The following is a 25309-nucleotide window of genomic DNA, read 5'->3' as shown; positions in this document are numbered from 1 at the left end:
GTTTTCGTTAAAAAAAACAGATATTTTCCGAGCCTTTTAGAGTTTGTCAGTCTTTTTTGTCTACCGGACTAGACGTGGTTTGTTTTGTGATATGTAGGAGGGGCGTCAACAGAGGAAAACAATCTCTTCTTCCTCGTTTTCTAGTTCATTAGACCATGTCGTTTCTTACCTGTTACTGTGTAAAATGGGGCATAAAATGACAGGCTGCCCGCTAGCACCATATGGCCGAACAGATCGATGAACTGACACTATGACTTTATCAACCTAATTCCTAATTTCTTGACCTTACTAAGATGGTGTAAGTACGCCCGAATAGTCCATGGAGATAAAGAGATCGTCTGATGGGTTTAGGACAACTTTATCCCCCTTTATTACGTTCATTGTACTAATAGTTGAAAAGTGCGCTGCTGACAAATAACTCCACAATAAAACAGATGGGATCGACTTTTACAGTCGTGACGTAAATATTAGTACATTATGTATCTTTGTTTATTTACAAGTTTTATATATGAATCATCACGATTTATGTGCCTGTCAGTACTCATACTCTATTATTATTAATAGCCATATGGTGCAAGGAAGCCGGAGGGCTATGCCGCATCAGCCAGAAAAAAAAAAAAAAAAAAATTCTGAATTACCCTGAGAGAGAGAGAGAGAGAAGTAGAAGGGAATCACTAAGAAAGAGAAGAATAATGATATCCAGCTCAGGACCCTGGGTGTGCCAAGACATGTACAATATATAGTATCTTATGTAGGCCGGCACATGAACGAAAGTTCAAACTCCGCCTTTGTACACATGATGGTTACAGAGCACTATAACAGGCCAGAAATGTGTGTAATATTATGTTCGTGCAGTGTGTGTGTGTGTGTGTGTGTGTTGTTTAGTTGTTTCTGGCCGTTTTGTCACCAGGCAGCGATCACCTGGAAAGCCTGCCCAGTGTCCGTCTACACCACGGAGAGGTAGGCCACAACTAAGCATGAACCATGGCCAACCTCAACAGTCACGCACTGAATGTCCAAAGCGAGTTTGGAGTCATTCAAAAGAACCCCATGGCAGAAAGCCAGCAACAGCGCGCGCGCACACAATCATTCCCAGGAGACAGGACAGCAGAAGACGAAGAAATAAAGAGAATAGCATAAAGTAAAAAAAATAATAATAATAAAATAAATAAAATAAAACAAAAAAAAATAAAGTAAAATAAACAAATAAAATCTTTATCTATGTCTTTGTCCACGTCTTTATGCAGTGCTGCCCAAAGTAGCCCACAAAGAGAAAATGTGTACTGTCAAACAGAAGTAGTAATGTAATTCAAAAACAAGATCATCAGGAACAAGTTCTAGATATAATTCTGTTAATCTGGAGTGGTATCAAAAGTCACTGGTTCATGAAAGTATCACTGTGTATAGAGGAAGGATTTAGTTGTGGAGAGTCTTGATAAAGAATGAACCAGAAAAATGCAGCATCTGTTAAAATCTTCGTGTGTTCCTGAAAACAAGCAAAATTTTGGTTGTATTTTCATTTATGAAGTGTTTTCAGTTTGATTGCTTGCATTAACATTGACGTTGAAAGTCTTCCTGCGATTAAAAGCCGCATAGCAGGTTTGAAGGGCCTGGAAATTGTTGACAGAAATGAGTATCTTCTCACATCCGAGAGACAAGTTTGGTACTGTTGCCTTAAGAACCAATCTTAGGTCCTCGTAAATGGAGCATTCAAAAAGTACGTGAGGAGAGTCTTCCGGTAGCCCACATCGACAGGAGACTGTATTAGAAAGTCTGAATCGGTAGAGTTTTGCGTTAAGCGAACCATGTCCAGTTAGTATGTAGGAGGTAAACAGTTAGGGTGAAAACCATTTTCTTGGGTGTGCCAAGCCCATACTCACCAGATGGACGTAAAGATTAACTCACTGTCTTTGGTTAATGTCTCTGTTACCTCATTCGTCTAATCATTAATCCGCCGTACCATCTGTTTGTGAATAATGATAACTTACTGAGGTAAAAACAGTGTAATAAAAAAGAAAGAAAAACAGTAACGGGTTTATTGGTATCGTCATAGTTATACAGCTGGCTACTCACTTCTGGTGTTGATACATTATGTTAATTCGGTAACTCATTGTTCAGTGGTATTTTTACAACTTCTAGAAATGACCTATACTGGTCTTTTGGTTATACTGCGGAGGATGCATACAAGTAGCCATTCAGTCTGTGTTAACACACTACCATGATGATGGCTGATACCACAGTACGAGCAGTGTGGGTTCCAAACCTCGGAAGATGGCACAACGATAGGTGGTATGGCAGTCGAATAGCATTCACATTACAGTAAAGCAGAAAACTAGAGCACTCGTTTTGTTGGCGACTTTTGGGTCACATGATCGTGTTTCACGAATAAGACTGAGTCACATCTAGAACATCTGCAGCTGCAACTGTAGATGTTCTAGGTTTGCAGATCCCTTTCGTTGGGTTGAAAATGTATCTCGGTTTGCAGCCTTACATAGACATCGAGTGACATTTTTATATCTTTGGGTCTGTGGAGCGGAAGCCGTAAAATTTCTATGGGACAAGGACAGCAACGCTACTGTTTCCTCGGTTTCCGTCTGCTTGTGGCAGCCAGCCAGGAATGGCTCCCTCTGCCTTCTTGTATCCACTGCTCGGGATCTATGGTTGATAAGTATAATTAATTGTAGTAATCGCGGATGCTAATTCATAATGGATCAATTGCCCATCCTCACAGATGTCCATCCCACGTGGCCTCTTGTCTATGGCGCGTGCACTAAGGGGGGGGGGGGAGGTTTGGAAGCGTGCGGTGTATTCAAAAAATTTGCAAATTCAAGGTTACAACTTCCGTCGTGACATACCAGGTGCTCGTTCAGTGATTTTATGTCACGTGATCTTTGAGGGAGTAAGCGTAATGGAATTTTCGCTGCTACTGTGCGCTATTAGTCCCGATACCAATCGTTTGAGCACCCATTAATACTAGCTGAGCAAATATTTATCCCAAATACCTGCTCAGCTAAAGAGGTATTCAGCTGAGCAGATATATATCGTATACATGACGGCTGAACTGTCATTAAAAAATTAACTGGGGTATCACAACAAAATATATAAAAAAATATCACCAGCTAGTAACAAAGCAATATAAGTGATAGTAATGCTATGATACAGTATATGCAAGAAACTGGATATATAAAACTAATTACTGCCTTTAAGCATTGATAAGTGCTTCGACCGGGAACAACCCATTCAAATGCATAAATAAGTAATAATAGTACTACTGTCTGTTCCAGTGTACCCCATTCCAGCATTACATAGGCCGAAATATGAAAGCTCAATACAAGTAACCCTCGTATAACACGGTAATTAGGTTCGCACAACACTACAAAATGTTGTGTTGTGCGAAACCGTGTTATACGGGACTACGAAAAAGTACAAAAATGGGGGGTTACGTTCTAAAAGCTAACAAAAATACACTGTTTCGTTAACAAAATGTTAACAAAACTACACCATTCTAGATTTCGTGTACCTTCTGCTCTCTTTAAAAAATCAGTAATGTGGTTTCGTTTGCTTTTGCTTGATAAATCTTTGAATTTTCTCGTATGAAACTAAGCATTTTTGAAGCTCCCTTTTAAACTTTGGACTCCTTTCATACATCTGCATTCAAAAAATACGATTTTAATCGTTCGGCTAGCTAACATATGCTTTTTAGTGTAAATTTTGGAAGTTTAGATTTTATCTGCGCTATCATCCTCTGAATTGATTTGGTTTTGCCTCCGATGCCATTTCCATCAAATCCGCTTCGCCAGACCAATAATTTTTGAACGTTCAAGTCTTCAGTAATCATATCTTTTTTAATTTTTTTAGGAGCATCGGCGACTAAGGCCATATTGCTCTGCGTATATTGTCTATAAATTGCACGTGACCTGAGGTCGATTTTCTGTTTTAATGAACGAAAAACCCGAGTTTCCGGGAGAAAAAAAAACCACGCTACCCTCGCCTGAGCCCGACTAACTCAGCCCCGTTGTGAAAAAGACCCATAAAAATTTCTCATCCCCCGCCATCCACAGGATTCGAACTCAGGTGTTTTCCACCCGGTGTGGGAGAGGAAAGCGATTTTATCAACTGTGCTACTAACGAGGGCTTCAGTAGTCATATCATCAAAACCTCCTCCTACCAACTTAGCAAGTTATACTATTGCACCGATTCCATTTTCTGCCGGTTCGACCATATTTCCTGAATGAACTGACTCTGGTCATAGATTTTTCCACACGCATTTAACGTTGACAGTTTTATTTCTTTCAGCGATAAAGCTATGATTCTGATATAGTCCACAATTCAGGAATATAGCGATTTTCTGATGTAATGAGTTTTAAAGGTGAATATAATGCCTTGATTTAATGGCCGAATAAAGGAAGTTGTATTAAGCTAGTACAACTGTGTTGGTAGAAACACAACTTCAACGTTTAGATGACTTTAATCTTTTGGATGGCCTGACGTGCTATCCAATAGTAATAAAACTGGAATCTAGATTTTTTTCCACAAGTTCAATAGCACAAGAACATAACAAAATAAAATACAGGGATTTCTCTATAATTTTTTTTTTTGACTAGAGAGTCAACTGCGGAGATTCAAAAAGATTGGAAATGTTGAAAAATTACATCCAACATAATATGTTAAAATTAATAATATGAAAAATTACATCCAACATAATAGCAGGGTTTCCCCCGCACAAAAACTCAAAAATACCCTGTTATGCGAGATTTGCCGAAATTCTCTGTTGTAGAAGTACCGTGTTATACGGGGGTTGCCTGTATACAAATGCCCAATAATTAGAAATCAGGCAGTTTGCCTTCATTTTAGCTTTATCATCGTATGACAACGACAAAAGTTATCTTTTTCATTAATAATTATCTATCTTATCTTATTCATCGCGATGAACACTAACAAAAGTACACAAAGCTAGAAACCGGAGCCAGTGTTGTTCTTGCACATTCATTCATCCTTTGGGTGGGAAAAGAGAGGTCAATGCGTCGCTAGCACATGCGTGGGTTACTTGCTAGATGTGAACAAGGAGAGCCAGTTTTAGAATCACAGGGCGTCGTTTCGTTCTGTTGAGTTACAAATACGAGAACATTTAATACAATCATTTATAACATCGGTTATAAATAAAATATATATCAGTAATGAAAATTTTTTTATTATTATTATTTTTTTTTTCGGTGTTACTACGGCAATGCCATGACTCAATGAACTTTACAACCAGTACTGTACACAATTTGAAAACGAAATAGAATGTGGGAGGGGGGACGAAAAAAACCCTCTGTCATATTCATTTTATTGATTCGGTTTAAATTAGCTTAATAAAATAGTATTATTAATTGCTACTTTATTCGAAAAGAAAACATTTGATTTTGTTCACACCGATGTTTAAACATTCCCGGTTCCAGATTCACTAATACTGTACTACCTTAAATGTGGAAATTTATTAGTTACAAAGCATATAACTATCAAATTACAGTATTCACCAAATAACCTTCTCCAACGTGGTGTTTATACAATCCTCACAGTCAATTAGCTAGGATCACAGACCTGAACTGTACGTGGATGATGAAAGAACGTGTTCATTCTTTTTCGACTTCTTTTCAGGGGTGGCTCGCAGCCAGCTGGCAACTTAATAATACCTTTTTAACTCCCACTACGGCTTTAGAGGACTAAGACATTCGAATTTTCGTTTAAAAAAGAAGAAAACTTCTTTCTCAACGACTCTACTTCTAAAGGTCACGGCATTTAAATGTCTTACGTCTTTTGAGAAAACAGCTGCTGGCATTGCATGGGAGTATTTTTCAGCAATGATAATCACTATGTAACGATTTTTAAAAAGGTGCTATTTATTTGTGTTTCTTCGTGAATTTTGGCATGCTGATTCCGAATATGACCTTAGTTTGTGCATAGCATTAATGATTTGCCCACCAATGAAATAAAATTAAATATGCAGTAATATTAAATGCTTAAAAAAACGACAGTCGACTTCTGCCGGCATCGTGTGGTCTCGATAAGAACGTTCGCATTTTGCCGCCATTGTTTTAGTATTGATATAACATATACTGAAGGTTTCTACATAGCAGAAGAGGCTTATGAACTACAGTGGCGGACAGAAAAACTGCATGACCATAAAAAAAAGTAACATTTGTAGTGAAACGTATAAGATACTGTTTGATTCAGCCATTTTGTTTGTCGCAAAGCAAAGGTATTGCGTCAGATAACGCTTCTATTGCATCAGACACTAATTGCAAGGTATTGCATCAGCCGTTTCTATAAATACGGCGTTGGAAGGGTATACACGCTCATTACTATCATGTTTTGTGGAGGTGTAAATAGTGCAGCTGTTGCTCTGTCCCAGGAAGAGCTTTCTGCGCGGGCTATCGCTGATAAAATAGGCTGCCACCAATCAGCAGTATCCCGGGTGCTAAAATTAAAGCTTGAAACCGCTGATATGAAGAGAAGACCTGGATCAGACCTGGAAGGAGTGACTACGCCTTCCCAAGATCGATATTTGAAACGGCTATGCCTTCGTAATCGCCATGCTGGTGCTCCTGATCTAAAACTGAACCTTGAGATAGCGTTGAAACAAGTGCACGAACTATCGAAAGACGGCTTTTGGAATGTGGGCTGCACGCCTATCGGCCCAAGAAGAAGTCTTTGTTGACTCAACAAATGAGGAAGAAGCGACTTGCTTGGGCTAAAACGCATGTTTCATGGACAAAAGAGCAATGGGACAACGTCATCTTTTCTGACGAATCGAAATTCAACCTGCATGGCTCGGATGGGAAGCGATATACCAGAAGACGAAAATCGGAGGCATACCATCCTGACTGCATAACACCGACTGCTTTGATACTTTTTATAATAGAAGCTAAAGACAGATTTAAACTATTATTAGAAATACCGGTAAATAAATTTTTAAAGTCAATGTGCTTATGTGATCTATAACTTTGATGTTATCATTTAAACAATCTGATATAGTGGGTTATTCAGAATAATTTTTGATTCTCCTAGGTTACTCACAATGATATTGAGCAGTAATTCTAGCTTTTTATGGAGGTATCTTAGCATAGCTGTTTCCCCTATAGGTTTTAGATTTATAACATAATGTTATAAATCTAAAAAAATTTTTCACCATACCACTTTGTCAGTGGTATGGTGACAGTGCTAGGTTCTGTTCTATTATAATTTTTCACTGCATGGGGGGGCACCATTATTCAAATCCCCTATAGGTTTTAGATTTATAACATAATGTTATAAATCTAAATCCTATAGGGGATTTGTGGAATTTGGGTATCCAATGTACATAAGGAAATTTGGTATTAGGGTTACTTAATTTTAACTTTTTTCACATAACCAGTAATTTCTTAGCGATAGTGTTGGTATTCGATGTCTCAATTTTGTTAGTGTGCTGTAAATCGGCCTCCGTAGCCGAGTGGGCAGGAGCGGGAGTGCAGTAGCACACGCTCTTTGAGTAGACCGGGGTTCAAGCCCCTGACTGCTGAATACGGTCGATCTGCCAACCCGCACTGGACCAGCGTGGCAGATAATGGTCCATTTCCCTCAGCATGAATTGTTGAGGAGGCTTCCACCCTGCAGTGGGTTGATAATGGCTGCACTTTACTTTTTTTTCTTTTTTATTCAGTTAATTTAATAAAGCGGAGGTATAGAATTTTTTTACATATAATTGTTGGCCGCTTTATCAATAGTCGTTACTATAAACTTAAAGTTATTACTTAAACTTAAAAGTTGTTACTATAAACCTTTATATATATATATATACATATGAAGTATTCTATTATCTTGATTCCCCCCACCTTCGTTATATTATGTATGGGTTTATTTTCTCTTCACTCTACTGGTTTGCCATGCTACTGGCATTTTTTTCTTTTATTATAAGCAGCATATGGTGGATAATGCATTGCAGCCACCAATGTTTGCTGTACTAATTTTCTTTCTATTCTTTCTGTTTTTATATCTTCTTGTATATTTAGTAAAAGTTTTAAATTTATTTTACACGTCAGTAGTGAGATGATATGCTAATGTTCCGATCCAACTGCCTTCTATAGCTTAATTTTTTTTACATATATTCTAATTTAACACTGACTTTGTCAGTGGTATGGTGACAGTGCTAGGTTCTGTTCTATTATAATTTTTCACTGCATGGGGGGGGCACCATTATTCAAATCCATTGCATAAGCGGTTCGATCGGTGTATCGGTCCGACGATGCATGGATTTGTCTAATGTTCGAAATGTAGTGATTCCCTGACCATTATTAGCCTTGTGGCTTCCGTCGAGATGGGATTATAATGGTTTATCTATAATTTATTTATTTAATTTCATTTTGTTGGTCAAGCGTTGTACTTCGTTTTCTTCTCCGTGTTAATGATGTTTCACGTAATTTGGAACTGGTTCTTTCAACTAATTGCCATATTCTAAAAGTTTTGTTATTTGGTATTCTATTAATTGGGTTTTTCTAAATTATTGTCGGAGCCTTCCTTCTGCGATATCCTTTATCTTGACCCCCCCCCTTTTGTTATATTACATATGGGTTTATTTTCTCTTCACTAACTGGTATACATATACCAGTTCAAGATCTGAAGTAAAGGTCATGTAAATGTAGAATAACATTCTGTAAAGTAAATTTAACAGAACTAATGTCATTGAATCAACGATTAAACATCGCATCAGATTGTTATAAGAAAATATGGAGAACTATAAAAGCTAAGCGCCTTAGAGAGAGGGAAGGGTGGAAGCCAAGCATGCCAACAGCAGATATTAGTGCCCAGAATAAGAAATATGCTGGTTAATATTGACTAAAAGGACAAGATAGGAGTGCCCTGAGCTAGAAAAAAACAGAAAAGAGAAACCCTAAAAAAAAAAAATTAGCAAGATTAGGGTTTTTTTTAAATGTTGTTTTGTTTTTAGGAGCATTAGCATATTAAGGCCATATTGCTCCGGGGATATGCGGTGGTCATTCCCTGACCTTTCCGCATCCTCCGTATTTGGTGTTCACGTGCTCGAACCCCGGTCTAATCAAAAAGCGTGTGCTACGCACTGCTGCTCCTGCAAACCTGGCTACGGAGGCGCTTTTTTTTTTTTTTTTTTTTATGAAAACCCCAAACACGAGAGGTATTAGTACCTATAGTACTTAGCACCGTGCTTGGGTTGAAGGTTGAGAAGATGAAAGAAGATATTTGTTGACATTAGATTTGAACTTCTGTAGACTGTATTTTTCAGGAAATACGTATGAAGGAAGGTTGTTCCAGAAAACGGCAGTTGAATGAATAAACGAGGAAGATGAAAAATTGGTTCTTTGAGTTTGAAGTTGGACAGAAAATGGATGTTGTCTTGTGGCGGCACGTGTTCGGACTGTTTTGAAAGAGAAAGCGGGAATTATAGAAGGCAATTCAGAAGAACAGTGCCCATGGAAGTATCTGTAAAAAAAGGAATGCAGCAGAAACAGTAGGTCTATGAGCAGAGAGTGGAGAGACGCTGTCAGAGATGAGTCATTAATTAACCTAACTGCTCTCTTCTGAATGGAATCGAGAAGCTGGAGAGAGATTTTGGGGGCATCGCTCCAGGGAAGTTGTTTGGAAGAAAAGTAATACCGACAGCGAGAGAGAAAACCAAGTTTTGTAGATACAGAGGAAGCAATATTTGTAATGTGCTTGTGCCAAGAGAGAGAGAGAGAGAGAGAGAGAGAGAGAGAGAGAGAGAGAGAGAGAGAGAGAGAGAGAGAGAGAGAGAGATTAGAAGTCGGGGTAATCCCCAAAAGAGATATATCATCTTGCCTAGAAATCGGAGTGTCGCCGAAGATAAGCACAAGAGCAGAAGAATCCTTTTTTTCTAGATACAAGACAGGACTGAGTTTAAGATGGATTGAAGTCAACTAAGTTGTCTTTGACCCACTGGAGAATTACCTGGAGATCGGAGTTTAAGGAATTTTCAGCAGATATTCGAGACGTTGAAGCTGATTGAGCAGGACGAGGTTTCTCAAACTGGAAAGTGAAATGCAATGTGCTATCATCAGCAAAACTATGGATAGGATTTTCGGTCAATGGAAGAAGGTCATTAATACACAAGAGGAAAAGAGTAGGGAAAAGAACCTTGGGGGACACCAGCATTAGTGGAGAAGTTAGAAGGCAGAGAATCATCTACCATTGCCCTCAGTGAGCGGTCAGAGAAAAAACTGGATAACTAATCACAAAAACAGTTGGCAACCATAAGATGGAGGCTTGTTTAGAAGAACTTTATGCCAAACACGATCGAAAGCCTTTGATATGTCAAGAGAAACTGCTTGTGTTTCATCGAATTTTCCATTGAATTTGTCCATAAATGTGTAACATAAGCAAGAATATCACCAGGGGATCGACACTGACGGAATCCATACTGGCGATAGTTGGTCAGACGGAAGGTTTCTAGACAGTTTAAGAGTTGGCGGTTAACTGTTTTTCTATTACTTTAGAAAGAGTAGAAGTAATTGCAATGCGGCGATAATTGGATGGGAGGGATTTGTCACCCTTTTAGGAACTTGCTGAATATGAGCAAATTTCCAAGCAGAAATAAAAACAATATTGGAATAAGTAAAAAGGCGGCAAAGAATAGGAGTAAGTTGAGGAGATCAGGTTTAAGAACAAGTGGAGAAATACCATCAGGATCTGGAGCTTTCTTAGCATCAAGATTCGTCAAAATCCTTCTGACATCCCTTTGACGGAAGACCACAGGAGGCATTGAATGGAGCATGCTGGGAATGGTTGGAAGTGTTTTACCAAGATCATTAATACATGAGTTGGAAGGAAAATGGAATGCTAGGAGGTCAGCTTTATCCTTAGCTGAAGGGATAATAGAACCATCTGGTTTTGACAGAGGTGGGAGCAGAGATTCCACTAATCACTTGGAACTCTTTGACTTCCTCTCTTCGCAACTTGACTGTCTACAGTCCAACTTTCCTAACCGTGAGGTAATTTTCCTTAGTGGCTAGTTGCGGCTAATAGCTTTGGCAAGAGACCAGAATGTTCGGCTACCACTAGGGCAAGGAGCAAGTTTTCTACTCTTAGCCTGTCCAAAATCTAGTTTGGACTGATTAATAACTGCTTTACAATTGTTGCGAGCTCTTCGGTAGGCAGAAAATAAAACTGAAGAATTGGAAACAAGCCAATTACGATAAGCAATATTCTTCTCTTGAACACCCTTAGCACATTTATTGGAAACCCATGGTTTAGATAAAGGACGAGATTTTAAGGTGAAATAAAGCATTCCATTTCTACAAGAATAATTTCACTGACACGATCTGAGCAAAAGTTGACATCAGAAGTTTTGAAACAGTAATCCGACTAAGGAAAAGAAATCTCGCCGATCATCCGATTTTGCATTCTTGTAATGCCAAACAATACGAGGTTGGGAATAGCCATGAGATAAAGGCTCCATTGGAGAAGAGAAGAGACAATCACCAAGTTGTGATCTGACGTGCCTAAAGGACCACTCACTTCGACCGTGTACTTAAAAGGGTTGTTTGTGAGAAAAAGATCAAGCGTGTTGGCTGTATGGTTAGGATTGTCCGGTATTCTGGTAGGTAAATGAACAATCTGTGGGAGGTCATTGGTAATTGCAAAAGCCTCAGCATCTGGACCAGCTGGGTCTGTGTGACTAGAGCACGGAAGCCATCTTTAGTTGTGAACATTAAAATCACCAAGGAAAATTGCCTCACTGTTAGGACAGTTGGACTGGAAAAAGTCAAGTTGCAAAGAGAGGAAGTCAAAAGAGTTCCAAGTGATTAGTGGAAATGGGCGAACCGTAGAGACAACAGATGAATTTGACAGAGTGAGGTAGAGAAATTTCAAGCCAGAGAAGATTGAAAAGGGGAGAATCCAAATTACCAAGTCTCTGACAGGGAATATCGGAACGGACGTATGCACAAGTACCACCTTTGAGGCGAAAGGAATCATACAGCGAATAATTTTGGCAATAATTTGATTCCATCACTGCTCATCTCATGAGCAGTGGTTGAATCAACCGATAACTGATATTCTGTCAGAAAAAGTAGATGGGGTTTGGTAGACTGCAAGTGGACATCATTGAGATTAGAACTGTGACCACGTATATTTGTGAAATGAACTAGGAAGTGTTTGGGAGGTTTAGATCTTTTCGCAGATAAGTTGGCTCTATTAGTTTGACTATTTATGGTGTATTCAATAGTAAGAAAAAGTTGGGGGGAAATACTTTATGAAGTAATGAAATTTTTGGATACGGCATACACATGGTAAGAATATATAACCAGATCCTTGGCATAACGTGGTCTCGAGAATGCCCCCCACATATACACTACTCGGCCTCCCTCCAGTCACTATCTGGCAGAGTAGAGGCAGCAAGATTATACACTAGCTGATCCGGAAGCCTCTTAGAGAGTTACCAATAGGTTCGGTCCAGTGTACTAACTAGTGGCCGGCCTGCGAACACCGTTTTAAAGCTGTACCCTCGAAATGTAAGGAAGGTTGGATCTCGCCATGGTGTTCATCATAACATCAAAACACATTAATCATACTGCAAGATGGAAGAGATAGGATAGGGTAGGGTTGACCAGAACTTAGCTCTGGAAACTAAACATGGGTTCCGCCACTTAAAGCCTCCAATAAGCAAAGTGGTGGTATTGCACTGGTTGATGATCATCTACCACCTAGTATTGTCTGGTAACACAGATGGGCGGGATTCCTTCATATGGTGTAGTCTGGGTGGTCACCCACAGCGTGCTTGCGCATGGCGGTTATTCCCAGGATTACTAACAGTCCCACCATCGTGAAAGTGCAAGCAGAGGATTTGTCTGTCACAGACCTTCGGGACTTCGCCGAAACTGGGTCCACTTGACTTGTGTCACCCGAATATCAGTTCCATCAATTAAGAAATTATTGCTACTTATTAGTAGAAGAACAGATCGAATGGTACGTTAACAGGTGCTAGCACCATTCAACGTATCCAAATAATCAGCAAAAGGTAATAAATTATTAACTTTTCCTCAGTGAGAAAAATGCAATAATTTATTAGCAATTCAATAAATAATTTTATTAATAATTGTATTAATTTTTTTAAGGTTTCTCTTTAGTTGTAGCTCAGGGCACTCGTACCTTTTCCTTGCAGCACATTATTAACCAGCCTATTTCTTATGTGGGGTACTAATGTTTATTGGTATTCTCGGCATTCACTCTTCTCTCTAAGGTGCATAGTTTGACACTTTTTCTAAAATATAGTTCTCAAAATTTTTATATAGTTCTCCATATTTTCTTATACATATATAGTAGTGACGAGTGAGTCATTTATACGGTAGACTGTACTGGTGGTTCCCAAACTGTGTCCCGGTATAATCTTGTAATGTGGCGAATATAGCGTCTAACTCCAAGTGTTACTCGAGTGAAAAAAACTTTTGGGAACCACTGGAGTGGCTTAAACAAATCCCCTTATCTCTCGTTTCACCGCCTTCACTATGATCTATGGAAGGCAGGAGCAATAATTATCATATTCTTTTGTTTTAAAGAGACTCAAATTTGTGATCAGAAAAGTCCTTGTTGGAAAGGTCGATATTTACTTATCTGATGTGTTTTCCTTATTATTCCTTTTAGAAAGTCAGACTTCAGTGTTCCTTCTGAGCTTGTAGGGATAGCCGAAACACAAGGCATTGCCATGAAAAGCACAGATCAACAGAAATTAATATTTTCTAAAAAAAATAAATAAAAAAAAGTTGTTTCACTTCAGCACTTCTGTGAATTTACGGTCATGGTCATATGCACTAGCTCTAGAATCTTGATTTGATTTTTCCTCAATGCCTGGAGTTTCAGGCTGTATGATCCAGTCCAAAAATCTTTCCAAAATACCAAAAGCAACAGAATGTTGAGCTTCTGTCCTTTCTTATGAACAAATCTGAGTCTTGACTTCCTGTTTCAGCTTCACTTCTACCAGATTGGTTGTTTCATTCGGTTCCTTCATTAGTTACTTGAATTATCAGAAGGTCGTGGTGAAGTTAAATGTGAAGGAGCTTAAGTTCCTCGAGCTCTACTATGTAAATTGCAGTGATTCGTTGATTTCGTGTTTTCTCTCTCTCCTGGTGCTGTTTTCTATTGATCAACTCTACCTGGTAGATATTCCAGTGAATGGAAACTGATAATTCTAGGCCTGGGTGGACCTGATTCAACTCACTCTTCTTCATTTCTGATTCTATATACCCTATTTCAACTTGATTGCTAGAGGTGTAGTTTTTGAAACCTCTGGACATAGTTCAGGAAAAGGTTTATAATTTATTGTTTAGACTAGACAATCCACATGGACCCAACTGTTTGTCTTTAAGATGATATATGAGTTGTATCTGGAAGTTTACTGGTGAATTTTGTTGAGCTATGACTCGATAAGGACCACTGCGCAGGCGTGCTAATTTGCGAGTTCGACCTGGTTTAACACTTGGTGTATATAAATATACCACACTTTTTACTCTAATCCGTTTGTCTACTGCTTTAGCAGCGTCTGGGTTCCTTGACTTCTGTGTGTGTGTGTGTGTGTGCGTGTGTTGTTGTTGTACAATCTCATAAGTTTGTTGCATCCTTTCAGTCATTTGTAAGATATATGTGATATGTCCAAATATGTTGTGGTAACACTAAATCTCTACCATACGAGGTGTGGCAATAAAGTTCCAGGACTGGTGCAATAAAAAGAATACAAGGTGAAGGCTCAAAAATGGTTCTTTTTTTTGTTCAAACTAATCACCACCTGATTGAATGCACTTATTACACAGTTATAAAAAATTCTGGATCAGCAAAGGCGTCCAAAGAGATGATCAATTCGGTAGTTATGTTTTTCTTTATGACCTCACAATCCTGAATCCTCTTTCCTTTGAGGGGCAGTTTTCACTTTGTTGTAGTCTGTCGGTGCAGAGTAGGGTGGATGATTAATGTGTACAGTGCCATGTTTCTTCGCAACAACTGCAGAATGGGCGGGGCATTGTCGTACAACAAGAACCGGCTGCCTTTCTCTCGAAATTGCGGCTCACCCGGGAAATGTACTCCAGTTGTCTTTCAAATACTTGTAAAGAACGCAGCATCTGTCCCCTCCAGGTATACTCCTTGTAAATTACACAGTTTGTCGAAAAATATGATCAGCATTGTCTTTCATCCTGGACTTCTGTAAACGAAACTTCCTGAGCCTTTGTGATGATTTTGGAGTCCACTGCATGCTCTGATGCCTGGATCAACTGAAGTGAACCCCGTCATTAGACCTGATAATGGGGTTAAGTAACGCCTCGAAACCTCGTCAAAATATTAAGTGTGAATTGAAAAGGCCTCCGTAGCCGTGTGGTCAGGAGCGGGACTGCAGTAACACACGTTCTTCGAGTAGACCGGGGTTCAAGCCCCCAACTGCTAAATACGGTCGATCTACCAACTCGCACTGGACCAGCGTGGCAGATTAAGGTCCATTTCCCCTTCGCATGAATCGTTGAGGAGGCTTCCATCTTGCAATGGGTTGATAATGGCTGCAGTTTACTTTGATACACTTCAATAAATATTTAAACCATAACGTGGTGCAACTGTGTTTTTAATTTTCTTTAAATCATAGTTAATGCAGGGCCGTGCCGAGCCATTTCAATACCTGAGCCATGAGTAACAGTAGGGCGCATGAAAAAATGCGCCCTAGTGTTAATCATGGCAACGTGTTGGCAATTATTTAAGCTTTCTTTTGGCGCCGCCCCTTTTAGCTGTTTAATCTGAGGCAAGAGTCTCATTCGCCTCACCCTCGGCACGGCTCTGAGTTATTCGCTCCCCGCATATCGGCCCTCCCCCTCTCACAAAATTAGCTGAGAATTAAAGTTTTTTTCTTAAATTTAATTAAATTAAAATTAATTTGAAATCCCTGAACTAAAATTTCCAGCCACGAAGTAGATACTGCACAACTTTTTTTTTGCACTTGGTTCAATATACAACTCCAGAAACTACACAACAATAAATAAAATATTGATGTCCGTTATCGTTTATGCACAATAACCAGATCGAAGGATACGTCAAGTGTTTTCCGACCTTCATTGTCTCTTTATCAGCAAAGCCTTAGAAATTGGTGTCACGGTCAGTTTTATTAGGAGTGAGTTTCTAAATGCGTAACAACTCTTTCTAGCGCTATTATAACTCTTTCCTGTCACTTAGAATTGTCAACAGGGTGAAACAACAACAACAAACGAAGAAAAAAACAAAAACAAAACACCCTAGTTTCTGTCTGCCTCGACTTCCATTTGCTTCTAAAGTAGAATATAGAATGGCAGTGATGACGGAAATCCGGCTGTTTCCAATCCCTTTGCCACACACAGTCGTACGTAATCAGTTTTTGTGAATCATTTTTCTTGGATAGATGCCAAATACTTATTACAACAGCGAAACAGAACGAGTAAATCGAGCACAAAAACTGAATAAACGCACAGAAAGACGCCTTCAGTAAAACATAGCATCGAAGAACATGTGATGTGCGTGGATATCTGTTAATTCATCTGAGTAAATGATTTGCATCGGAATGACACGTAGAACTGAACATAAACTGGATTCGATGTTATTTTATAGTATTCCCATTGAGTAAGCTATCGTTTTATTATCATAACACGTTCTCTCTAGACTCAATTCTATTTGCATTTTTCTTATATTTATTATCATACAGTGTAAAACATTATTTCTCCAAGGCTAACAGGAAAGTGGATGGTGAACATTTCTCACACCTCAATGCATTTCAGGAACGTTCATGTGGTACGTCTGATTGCTACCGTTTCAAAAGGTGGTTAAGGGCCCTTCCCGCAAATTTATTCGGCGGGCTTTATTCGTTGAATTCAAAGGATAAGGCCCATTGATATAACGAAAAGTGGTATGAATGGGCTTTAATCCTTTATTCCTCGAATTTCATAGAATTATATTTTATTATAATTTCTTATATGTAAAACCTAAGAATTGTATGATACTGTACTAATAGTGTTGTTAAGGTGTAGTAGCAACTCCGAAATCAGTACAGTCTGAAACAAAAGTGTGTTACGTCACTTCACTTGCGTGGTGTCCAGTGCCAAACCCCAGACTTCCGTCAACCCCAGGCGTAATATTCACCTTGGGCCCACTCGCAAAAATTAAAGGTGAAATTCGTAAAAGGAAACACCCAAAAATGATTTATTTAAAATTTAACGATTAGTACATTATTTATATAAACTTAAAAGTTTTCACCTTACGATATTTTCTTGATATAAATTTGTCTATAACGTCTTAATGTTTTTATCTTTTAGTACATCTTTATCTGTTGACATAATGGTCAATTCGTTAATTTTTTCTTAGCCAATTGATGCTCGTGAATAAAGTGACTAGACGTCCCCAGATTTAAGTTGTTTGAATTATTAAGAAAATTTCTTTTAGGAAAAATTATTTAATTTTTGTTGTTTTTATTGTTAAAAGAAGTACAGTATGTCTTTTTATTATTATTTCACGTAAATACCTGAATAGGTATTTCTGTGAAATAAAACAAATGTACAAAAAAAAAAAAAAAATGCAAAATCTGTGTCCTGCATTGGAATACCAAGAATACCAAAAAAATACATTTTACAATAAAATATTCACGTTTCAGGGCTATTTGTATATGTGTGGGATAATAACTCTACAATCCACTTGTCCCTATTAGACTTATAAAAGCAAAAAAAAAAAGTGGAGGGAAAGTAATAGTAGGATTGTTTGTTTGTATTGAGGTTTAATGGCGCATGGACTACGGGGATCATAATGCGCCAGGTAATAGTAGGAGTGGAAGAAAAGAAACGGTGTAGAAGAATGAAATGGACAGTAACTCCTTCAACTCACACCACTCAAAAACTCAAACTCCTCGAATAGGCAACGCTTCTCCAGTGAAGAAGACTGTTGTTACCTATTCTTGGAAACTCCGGACATCATCAGGCTCCCCCTGGTGACCGTTTCAGGGCAATTTGGCCTTTCTTCGGTGGGTGCCATCTGGGTGGTGGTGGTGGTATCCGCTGAAAATAAGTAACAGTCTTCTCCTTTGGAGAAGCGTTACTTATTCGAAGTAGTGCAATATCATGGCAACTCGTTGTGAAGGTATTCACAATGAGATATAACTTAAATCATGCCGCCTTTGCATATTTTTGCTAATTCAGAGTTTAGCTGTGTTCTAATATGATGCGTGTTCCTAACTTGTACGTTGTCTAAATCTCTCGCAGCCTGAGGCTAAAGCCCTTAACGTATTTCAGTCTTATATTAAAGTATTATATTAAAAAGCAACAATTTTTTTTATATTAAAAAAAAAATAACTATCGTCAGAATGCCGGCCCTGGGTGACAGACCGACTAGGTACGACCCTGGCAGTGCCGATAGAATATATTCATTAATAAAGTAAAGTTTAATTTTAAGTACAAAAATAAATAAATTACTTTCAATTTCATATATGTATATTTTTTTGTTTGTTTTTAATCTTACGCCAAGGAAGTACAGAATTTACTTAAAATGAGAAATGGCATCATACAGTTCAAATAAATAGCAATAGTTGCTTTTAAAAAATTCTTTAAGCTAAACAAAACTCTTAAAGCAACCTTTAAATTTCACGAAAGATAACCAAGTTACTTTTAATTATATAATTTTTAAATCTTACGTCATCCAAGCAACTTAAGAGCAAAAGCTTCATGAAACTCAATCAATTGACTCTAATACTATCTAATTCTCTGATAACGACCTTCTAATAAATATTTCATTAAAATTTAGTTTTGTTAAGGGTATTGTTGAAAGAAAAATTATTTAAAAAATATACAGTATAATGGTTAGCTTAGAATTCACGTAACGTGAATCCTTTACTTTTATCAGATTTTGCCAATTTATTACGTTACCAAAAACTAATTTGTAACTTAACTGTGCAACTCGTTATTACTTCCAATGTCTTCTAACACAATACAGGTACCAGTACCTTCGTTACTTTGGCCAAATACAAGTAATGCATATCTCTGTATACATTAAAAAAGTTTCCTCCTAGTGATACGTATTCGAGCCAATGGGAAAAGAGGGGGAATTACATTCTACAAATCTTACCCCGGGGGCTCACATCTGGTGAGTATGGGCTTGGCAAACCTAGGGTCCTGAGCTGGATATCATCATTCTTCTCTTTCTTGGTGATGCCTTTCTACTTCTCTCTCTCTCTCTCTCTCTCTCTCTCTCTCACACACACACACACACACAGGGGGTAACTCGGGAATTTTTTTTTTTTTTTTTTGGCTGGTGCAGCATAAGCCTCAGGCTTCCTTGTACCATATGGCTAATAATAATAATAATAATAATAATAATAATAATAATGTGCAGGTAAATACAGTGAAACTTCTCCTAACGGACACCTCTCGTTAACGGACATCTCTCTACAACGGACATTTTCAAATTCCCCAACTCACCTCCGTTGGTTTTAACGTGTTTGCAGCTTCTGTCTAGCGGACATTCTCTGTAACGGACGCGGACAGGCAATCTGCACTATTTCCTTTAGATTAGCACTTAATTTGATCTCCCCATAACGGACAGCGGGCGAGCTTACGGCCCTTTTTCTAGGAACTTTTCTTCCACGTATTGCCTCAATCGTGTGTTTATTTTCTATTTCCGATTCTCTGAATTTTATCAAGGTTTACGTCGCGGTTCTAAACCCTTTTTCAAGAATTTTAAGGCACGTGTAAAACTTCTGATGAATTCGGTGTGTGCAGGGAGGGGGGGAATATGGTCGGCCTTTCGTCTTTTCAGTTTCAGTTTTCTTCAGTGTCGTGTGAAGTGCACAATGTCTTCTCGTAAACATTTAACTTTAAAAGATAAAGTCGAACTCATTAATGCGTATGATCGGCAAAAAAATAGTGTTTGCAATCTCGCTGCAAAATTCAAAATTGGGAAGACGCAGGTAAGCGACATCCTAAAGAAAAAAAATGAACTGCTCAAACAATTTTGGCAACACGTAAATGATCAGGTTCAAAAATCATTCCCGAAAACTGTTGGACTTCAAATTTGTCGCGCACGTGCTAAAAAAATTCCCATTAATGGGCCTATTATTAGGGAAAAGGCTTTGGAGGTTGCGAAATCTATGGGAGTAAATGAGTTCAAAGCTTCTGTGGGATGGCTAGACAAGTTCAAAACTCGGCATAAAATTTATTGGAAAACCGTAAGTGGTAAAGGTGGATCTGTTGATACTGGGGTTGTAACAGAGTGGACCGTCAAATTGGAAGATTTATGTCGTGATTTTGAAGCTAAGGTTATTTACAACTGTGACGAAACAGGATTGTTTTTTAAAGCTCTTCCTGAAAAAACAATGAGTCTAAAAAACGAAAAGTGCCAGGGCGGAAAACTTTCTAAGGAACGCTTGACTGTACTATTGTGTACAAATATGCTGGGAGACTTTGAACAACCTCTTGTTATAGGAAACCCACAAAATCCTCGTTGTTTCAAGGGCATAAAGTTGAATCTTTTGGATATTGACTGGAAGTCTAATAAAAAAGCGTGGATGACACGAGATATCATGAGCGAATGGATAAGTCACTTTAACCAAAACATGATTCGTCAAAACAGAAAAATTATTCTTTTCATGGATAACGCTGCATCTCAACCGCACATTGAATTGTCCAACATTCAAATCATTTTTCTGCCACCAAACACATCTGCAGAGTGTCAGCCCTTGGATCAAGGGATAATAAAAAATTTTAAACTTCACTACAGAAAACGTGTTTTAAGACATCTCACTGCAAACATGAACGATGTAACATGTGCGAGTGACCTTGCAAAGAAACTCAGCATCCTAGATGCGATTCAATGGATTTCCTCTTCAGTAAACGCAATTAGAAAACAAACTGTCGTGAACTGTTTTGTAAAGTCTGGCTTCTCAAACGCAAAAATTGAAGTTGTGAACAGCAATGTGGAGCACCAAGAAGAACAAGAACTTCAACATCTATTGATAATGTACGATACTTCCGCTACAAGTGACCCTGGCTACAAAGATATAGACTCAAACCTCACTACAGAAGATGGTGCTCTAGATATCAACGACATTATCATCGATATTTTTCAAGAAGTTCCTCATGAGGATGAAGAAATGGAAGGAGGTCATTCTGTCGAAGAATATATTAACGACGAACCACCGATGAAAATAGAAGAAGCGCTCATACAAATTAATCGTTTAAAAATGTTTTTCGCCGCTGAAGAAGATACTGAAGGACTTTCGATGGTTTCTTCACTCCAAACAAATGTTGAAAACAAAATTATCAGCCGGAAGAAGGTGCAGAAGAAAATAAGTGATTACTGTATGTATTTTTCTTAAGATAAAGTCATAATATGCATAGCACAATTGTATGTATATTATTTACAAAAATATTGTGCAAAATCTGTATATAATTTAATTTAATTTTACATTAAACGTTTAACGATTTTTCTTACTTTCTTTTTTTTTTTCTCCCTCAGACTTCTTGTTAGCGGACACTTCTCTCTAACGGACACATTTTCGTTCCCCATGACTGTTCGTTAAAGGGAAGTTTCACTGTAATTACATAAATCATTTCCTGATCAGATTTCGATCACTGCGTTATAATATTACTATAATTTTATTATACAAATAATAACATTGTACAATACAAAACTATACAGAAAAAAACCAAACTATTTACAATCATACTCTACTATATCGGATAATGGATCCCTTAATCAATGTTACAATGGAACATCAAATGATGCCGGAGGTAGTCATGTATTAGACAGCGAAGCACGTGCACGTGGTTGGTGAACGTTAATGTAAGGCACACAAATGGGTTACTGGGCAGAATCAGACACTTGCTGTTGACAAGTTCAGAAAGACAAGTTGTAGAGCGCGTACGTGGGCGGCATGCCAACGTTCATCGCACTGAAAGACAATTTCCTCCATAAAATTCACCAACCTCGTGCATATGCTTCACTGTCTAACACATTACCCCCCTATAATTTGATGTTCCATTATAATGTCAGCTGATGAAGGGACCCGATACACACTGGTGAGCAAAACTATTTCTAAAGGTTACAACCACAAAATTAAACGAAACAGCCTGTGGCTGTTCAGTAGAAAGCTGGTGCACATGCAAAAATTTGAATCGTGATGAGGGGGTTTACATAAATAGATAAAAGCAGCAGTTATATACAAATTACAGAATGGTGAGCACGATTGTTACAGACGTTCGATTGGTTTCATACAGTCAGTGCTACAGACAAAGAAATGGCCAGTAGACAACATCTGGATGACTTTGCCGGGGTAGAATAATTGGGAAGGTCGAAATGCGAGGAGTGTGGCTGCAGAGTTCGGTATCGCCCATAGCATCGTGTCACGTGCTTGGTCGGCCTTCAGAACGATAGGTACAGTTGTTCGAAGGATCAGTGGTGGTCGTCCACGAAAAACAACACCAATGATGACAGCTATATACGCCTACAGGCCAAGAGGGAACGACACTAGACAGCGGGATCCTTGCAAACCAGCTGCACAGGACATCGCAGTTTACTCTGGCCAGGCGACTCCACAAAGGAGAATTGTTTGCCCGACGGCCAGTACGCTATGTCCCTTTAACACCTGCCCATCGGAGACACCGTTTACAGTGGTGCTTTGAACAAGGACTGGACAGCAGCGCAGTGGGATAAGGTACTATTTACTGATGAGAGTAGATTCATTCTCAGCAGCGATTCTGGACGTCAGCTAATCTGGCAACAAGCTGGCATACGGTATCACCCAGCAAACATCACTGAAAGGGATCGATATGGCGGTCGAGGTGCTCTCGTCTGGGGAGGCGTTATCTTGGATGAACGTATACAACTCCAGATACTGGACGGCTTTACTGTAACTGGTGCACGTTACTGTATTGAGGTAATCCTTCCCCATGCACGTCTGTTCCGAGGTGCCTTTGGCCCGAGTTCATGTTTATGGATGATAATGCCACACCCCATCGCACTGCAGCTGTTGATATTCTTTTGGAAAGTAATACATTGTTCGTATGGATTGGCCTGCCCGTTCCACCGATCTAAATCCCATCGAACAGATATGGGACGCTCTGGGGTGACGCCTAGCGGCACGTCCACACCCACCAGAAAATGTTCACCAGCTGAAGATGGCGCTGACAGAGGAATGGACGATGTTACCGCAAGAACTTATCAACAACATTGTTCTAAGTATGGACAGGGGGTGTAAAGCCTGCATCGATATTAGGGGTGGCCATATCTCCTACTGAGGACCACCTCTTCCCATTGTTCCATTTTTGGCAGTGATGCATCTGTATCATGGCAGCCAGTGCTATGTTGCCATTTTTGAATAAAGTCCCTCTGTACCGTTTTGTTTCCTTCATCATTTCTGTATCTCACGGGGTTCCTTTGGTATGCTTTTCCCATATCCAGGACACTCCTATGAGAAGCTACAGGTGAAAACCTGACTGGTACTTAAGTTTTGCACACCAGTGTAGTTTGTATATCTGTAAATAGTTTAGTATTTTGTAAATATTTTTAATATTTGTATAATTTCTCCTGCTCTTTCGGATGAAACAATATTCTTCATGCATTATTGAATTCGAAGGAACGGCCTTTTCCTAAGTGGCCTATGTAAACGCAAGTAAATAATTACATAGTGAGTGATATTTATTCAACTTTGAGAATGCCACGTGGTGGTGTAGCCAATGGGAGAGGAGAGATGCGGTCACGTGGTATGTGGGCGGGGCAATTACGTCACTAAAATTGCGATTGGCACCCGGGCGTCAAATTGCGATTGTCACTACAAATGCACAGGTAAATAATTACATAGGTCATTTCCTGATTAGTTATCAATCAGTGTGTTTTTTACATAGAAACGATTTGACCTACTCCCTCATACCTCTACATTTTACGTAGAAAAGCGTGCACGGGGTTGGCGAGAAATGCAAAGAGGGAGAAGAACCCCCAGTATTATATTGAAAAATATATTTTTTTTTAACTTTAGGGGGCAGAGCCCCCAGTATTATATTGAAAAATATTTTATTATCAGTTTATTGTTGGGAGATTATGTGGTTAATTATTGATATATATAGATACATTGAAAAGGACTTTTCCAAGAGCTAACCCTTTCAATATATCCCACCAATTAACAGAGTTATCTGTTTATGGTTTCTAATTGCTATCTGCCTGTTTAACTAAGTCCAATTCTTAAACTTAAGCATAATTTAGCAGCAAACAGGCAAGATAACATTTAGCCGAACAGATAACTTCGAAACGAATATATATAATTTTCAATTTCTGTTGTGGTAGTTTTTATTTGTTTTATATTTATGCAAAAGAAAGCTACTTCTAACATAAGGAGAAAGGAAGTAGGGATAAGTATAATTAATAGTATCTCAATTTCCCTCGAATTGCTTTAATAGATCTTGAGGTATATAAAATTAGGGTTAGATAGTAAAAGGTGAAAAGTAAAGAAAACAGCTTTATATAATTGTACTTAGGATATGTACCGGGAGCGTAACTGCCTGACCCTTTAGTACAGGATCCTGGTATGTCTATAAGACGACACCAGTTGGTGTTTAATAGATAAAGATAATGATGAAATATAGAATAATATGGAAATAAAGGAATGGCTAAAATAAATAAAGGAATTCCAAATACCTAAATACTAACTAATTTTATAAAAGACTATAGACATTCTTTGCAGATCATTTAAATTGTCCCATTACTATTAAATAGCATATGTTCTATACTGAACAGATAATTAAGAATAGTTACTTTAGAATAACCAAATTTATCAATAAATAAATAGTAAACAACTGCTCACCACATTGAACTGTTCTAAGTGAAAGAATGAAAATGTTGAGCACCTGTTATTTTATACTAAACTTTATAGTTACTTTATAGTGACAACAGCGCCCTCGCAGTTCTGAAGACTAAAGGGCAAACTAATTAAATTAAATAAATAATTTTAACCAAAAACAGCAGCGCCCTCTGATTTTTTGGAAAAGCTTATTGAACTAACAAATATTCTGAAACTATAGTTGAATAGTATACTGCTGAATTTGAAATTTGTTCAGAGAAAATCCAATGAAAATGAATAGATGGCTCTCAATTTTTTTATTATGCAAACTAACAAAAACAATTGGAATAAAAACCTTTTAAAATATTTTACAATATAGAAATGGAAATACCATTTAAAAGATGAAATTAATTACTACCTTAAGAACAAATATAGGTACAACTTTTTCAACGAGCGTAAGCTATATGTTGCATGCTCAAAATGTAGTGC

At 38.3% G+C, this 25309-nt stretch overlaps 1 protein-coding gene across 1 annotated transcript in view; it reads left to right on the top strand.

Moving 5' to 3' along the window:
- Positions 1–16548: 16548 nt before the first annotated feature.
- Positions 16549–25309, top strand: part of LOC150091187 (inositol hexakisphosphate kinase 3-like) — a 192666-nt gene continuing 183905 nt past the window's right edge. The window contains exon 1 of the mRNA XM_090389206.1: positions 16549–16632. The gene's annotated coding sequence lies outside the window, so the exon portion shown is untranslated. The remainder of the gene's footprint in view (positions 16633–25309) is intronic.

This window comes from Mastigoproctus giganteus, chromosome 1 (assembly GCF_048544385.1).
Source record: "Mastigoproctus giganteus isolate SK-2022 chromosome 1, ASM4854438v1, whole genome shotgun sequence".
Lineage (NCBI taxonomy): Eukaryota > Metazoa > Arthropoda > Arachnida > Uropygi > Thelyphonidae > Mastigoproctus > Mastigoproctus giganteus.
The sequence above is the reverse complement of the archived record's forward strand: the minus strand, read 5'-3'. Positions and strand labels throughout refer to the sequence as shown.